Source organism: Scomber japonicus, chromosome 10 (genome assembly GCF_027409825.1).
Source record: "Scomber japonicus isolate fScoJap1 chromosome 10, fScoJap1.pri, whole genome shotgun sequence".
NCBI classification, from domain to species: Eukaryota; Metazoa; Chordata; class Actinopteri; order Scombriformes; family Scombridae; genus Scomber; species Scomber japonicus.
The window spans coordinates 36,307,552-36,313,555 of record NC_070587.1 but is presented as its reverse complement, the minus strand read 5'-3'; positions in this window follow the sequence as shown (position 1 = coordinate 36,313,555).

The following is a 6,004-nucleotide window of genomic DNA, read 5'->3' as shown; positions in this document are numbered from 1 at the left end:
ACTACTATACTACTACTATACTACTGCAGTACTACTGCAATATTACTACTATACTACCACTATACTACTGCAGTACTACTACTATACTACCACTATACTACTACTGTAGTACTACTACACTACTACTATAGTACTGCAGTTCTACTACGATACTACTGCAGTACTACTACTATACTACTGTAGTACTACAACTGTACTACTACTATACTACTGCAGTACTACTACTATACTCCTGCAGTACTAGTACTATACTACTACTATACTACTGCAGTACTACTACTATACTACTGCAGTACTACAGCAATATTACTACTATACTACTACTATACTACTGCAGTACTACTACTATACTACTGTATTACTACTACTGTAGTACTACTACACTACTACTATACTACTGCAGTTCTACTACGATACTACTGCAGTACTACTACCATACTACTGTAGTACTACAACTGTACTACTACTATACTACTACTATACTACTGTAGTACTACAACTGTACTACTACTGTAGTTCTACTATACTACTACTGTACTACTACTATACTACTGCAGTACTACTACTATACTACTGCAGTACTACTAATATACTACTACAATACTACTGCAGTACTACTACTATAGTAGTGCAGTACTGCTGCAATATTACTACTATAATACTACTATACTACTGCAGTACTACTACTATACTAATATACTACTGCAGTACCACTACGATACTAATGCAGTACTCCTACTATACTATTGTAGTACTACTACTGTAGTACTACTACACTACTACTATACTACTGCAGTTCTACTACGATACTACTGCAGTACTACTACTATACTACTATAGTACTACAACTATTCTACTACTATACTACTACTATACTACTGTAGTACTACAACTGTACTACTACTATACTACTACTATGCTACTGCAGTACTACTACTATACTACTGCAGTACTACTACTGTACTACTACTGTAGTACTACTATACTACTACTGTACTACTACTATACTACTGCAGTACTACTAATATACTACTACAATACTACTGCAGTACAACTACTATAGTAGTGCAGTACTACTGCAATGTTACTACTATAATACTACTATACTACTGCAGTACTACTACTATACTACTATACTACTGCAGTACTACTAATGTACTACTACAATACTACTGCAGTACAACTACTATAGTAGTGCAGTACTACTGCAATGTTACTACTATAATACTACTATACTACTGCAGTACTACTACTATACTAATATACTACTGCAGTACTACTACAATACTAATGCAGTACTCCTACTATACTATTGTAGTACTACTACTGTACTACTATTATACTACTGCAGTACTACTACTATACTACTACTATGCTACTGCAGAACTACTACTATACTACTGCAGTACTACTACTGTACTATTATTATAATACTGCAGTACTACTACTATACTACTGTAGTACAACTACTATACTACTACTATACTACTGCAATACTACTACTATACTACTGCAGTTCCTGGTGGATTTGGGTAAAGAGCCAGACGGGCTGGCGCTGGCTCATGAGCTGAGATACCCGGGAGGAGACTGCACCTCTGACATCTGGCTGTAAAACACCCGTGAGGAGACTGCTCACGAGCTGACACACCCGGGAGGAGGCTGCTCACGAGCTGAGATATCCGGGAGGAGACTGCTCACGAGCTGAGATGTCCGGGAGGAGACTGCTCACGAGCTGAGACACTCGGGAGGAGACTGCTCACGAGCTGAGACACTCGGGAGGAGACTGCATCTCTGACATCTGGCTGTAAAACAGGTTGTAAATTGCAGGACTACTACTATACTACTGTAGTACTACTATACTACTACTATACTACTGCAGTTCTACTACGATACTACTGCAGTACTACTACTATACTACTGTAGTACTACAACTGTACTACTACTATACTACTACTATGCTACTGCAGTACTACTACTATACTACTGCAGTACCACTACTATACTACTGCAGTACTACTACTGTACTACTACTGTAGTGCTACTATTCTACTACTGTACTACTAATATACTACTGCAGTACTACTACTATACTACTGCAGTACTACTAATATACTACTACAATACTACTACAGTACTACTACTAAAGTACTGCAGTACTAATACGATACTAATGCAGTACTCCTACTATACTATTGTAGTACTACTACTGTACTACTACTATACTACTGCAGTACTACTACTATACTACTACGATACTACTGCAGTACTACACCTATACTACTGCAGTACTACTACTATACTACTACTATACTACTGCAGTACTACAACTATACTACTGCAGTACTACTACTATACTACAACTATACTACTGCAGTACTGCTACTATACTATTACTATACTACTGCAGTGCTACTACTATACTACTGCAGTACTACTACTGTACTACTACTATACTACTGCAGTTCCTGGTGGATTTGGGTAAAGAGCCAGACGGTCCGGCGCTGGCTCATGAGCTGAGATACCCGGGAGGAGACTGCACCTCTGACATCTGGCTGTAAAACAGGTTGTAAATTGCAGGACTACTAATATACTACTGTAGTACTACTACTGTACTACTACAGTACTACTGCAGTACTACTACTATATTACTGCAGTACTACTACTATACTACTACTATACTACTGCACTACTACTACTATACTATTGCAGTACTACTACTATAATACTGCAGTACTACTACTATACTACTGCAGTACTACTGCAATATTACTACTATACTACTGCTATACTACTGCAGTACTACTACTATACTAATATACTACTGCAGTACTACTACGATACTACTGCAGTACTACAACTATACTACTGCAGTACTACTACTATACTATTGCAGTACTACTACTATACTACTACTATACTACTGCAGTACTGTTACTATACTATTACTATACTACTACTATACTACTACTATACTACTGCAGTACTACTACTGTACTACTACTATACTACTGCAGTTCCTGGTGGATTTGGGTAAAGAGCCAGACGGGCCGGCGCTGGCTCATGAGCTGAGACACCCGGGAGGAGACTGCTCACGAGCTGAGATACCCGGGAGGAGACTACATCTCTGACATCTGACTGTAAAACTGGCTGTAAATTGCAGTACTACTACTATACTACTGCAGTACTACTACTGTACTACTACTATACTACTGCAGTACTACTACTATACTACTACCATACTACTGCAGTACTACTTCAATAGTACTACTATACTACTACTATGCTACTGCAGTACTACTACTATACTACTGCAGTACTACTACTATTCTACTGCAGTACTACTACTGTACTACTACTGTAATACTACTATGGTACTACTGTACTACTACTATACTACTGCAGTACTACTACTATACTACTACTATGCTACTGCAGTACTACTACTATACTACTGCAGTACTACTACTGTACTAATACTATACTATTACTATACTACTGCAGTACTACTACTGTACTATTACTACACTACTACTACACTACTGCAGTACCACTACTATACTACGACTATACTACTGCAGTACTACTACTATACTACTGCAGTACTACTACTATACTACTACTGTACTATACAGCAATATTACTACTACTACTATTACTACTACTACTAGTACTCCTACTATACTATTGTAGTACTACTACTGTACTACTATTATACTACTGCAGTACTACTACTATACTACTACTATGCTACTGCAGAACTACTACTATACTACTGCAGTACAACTACTGTACTATTATTATAATACTGCAGTACTACTACTATACTACTGCAGTACAACTACTATACTAATACTATACAACTGCAATACTACCACTATACTACTGCAGTTCCTGGTGGATTTGGGTAAAGAGCCAGACGGGCTGGCGCTGGCTCATGAGCTGAGATACCCGGGAGGAGACTGCACCTCTGACATCTGGCTGTAAAACACCCGTGAGGAGACTGCTCACGAGCTGACACACCCGGGAGGAGACTGCTCACGAGCTGAGATATCCGGGAGGAGACTGCTCACGAGTTGAGACACCCGGGAGGAGACTGCTCACGAGCTGAGATACCCGGGAGGAGACTGCATCTCTGACATCTGGCTTTAAAACTGGCTGTAAATTGCAGTACTACTACTATACTTCTGCAGTACTACTACTATACATCTGCAGTACTACTACTATACTACTGCAGTACTACTACTATACTACTACTATACTACTGCAGTACTACTACTATACTACTGCAGTACTACTGCAATATTACTACTATACAACCACTATACTACTGCAGTACTACTACTATACTACTGTATTACTACTACTGTAGTACTACTACACTACTACTATACTACTGCATTCTACTACGATACTACTGCAGTACTACTACTATACTACTACTATGCTACTGCAGTTCTACTACTATACTACTGCAGTACCACTACTATACTACTGAAGTACTACTACTGTACTACTACTATATCACTGCAGTACTACTACTATACTACTGCAGTCCTACTGCAATATTACTACTATACTACCACTATACTACTGCAGTATTACTGCTATACTACCGTATTACTACTACACTACTACTATACTACTGCAGTTCTACTACGATACTACTGCAGTACTACTACTATACTACTGTAGTACTACAACTGTACTACTACTATACTACTACTATGCTACTGCAGTACTACTACTATACTACTGCAGTACCACTACTATACTACTGCAGTACTACTACTGTACTACTACTATACTACTGCACTACTACTACTATACTATTGCAGTACTACTACTATACTACTACTATACTACTGCAGTACTACTACTATACTACTGCAATATTACTACTATACTACTGCTATACTACTGCAGTACTACTACTATACTAATATACTACTGCAGTACTACTACGATACTACTGCAGTACTACAACTATACTACTGCAGTACTACTACTATACTACTACTATATTACTGCAGTACTACAAGTATACTACTGCAGTACTACTACTATACTACTACTATACTACTGCAGTACTACTACTATACTACTACTATACTACTGCAGTACTACTACTGTACTACTACTATACTACTGCAGTTCCTGGTGGATTTGGGTAAAGAGCCAGACGGGCCAGCGCTGTCTCATGAGCTGAGATACCTGGGAGGAGACTGCACCTCTGACATCTGGCTGTAAAACATCCGTGAGGATACTGCTCACGAGCTGAGACACCCGGGAGGAGACTGCTCACGAGCTGAGACACCCGGGAGGAGACTGCTCACGAGCTGAGACACCCGGGAGGAGACTGCTCACGAGCTGAGACACCCGGGAGGAGACTGCTCACAAGCTGAGATACCCGGGAGGAGACTGCATCTCTGACATCTGACTGTAAAACTGGCTGTAAATTGCAGTACTACTACTATACTACTGCAGTACTACTACTGTACTACTACTATACTACTCCAGTTCTACTACTATACTACTACCATACTACTACTATACTACTACCATACTACTGCAGTACTACTGCAATATTACTACTATACTACTACTATACTACTACTATGCTACTGCAGTACTACTACTATACTACTGCAGTACTACTACTATTCTACTGCAGTACTACTACTGTACTACTACTGTAATACTACTATACTACTACTGTACTACTACTATACTACTGCAGTACTACTACTATACTACTGCAGTATTACTACTGTACTATTACTATAGAACTACTATACTACTGCAGTACTACTACTATACTACGACTATACTACTGCACTACTACAACTATACTACTGCAGTACTACTACTATACTACTACTATGCTACTGCAGTACTACTACTATACTACTGCAGTACTACTACTGTACTATTACTATACTACTACTATACTACTGCAGTACTACTACTATACTACTGCAGTACTAGTACTATACTACTGTATTAC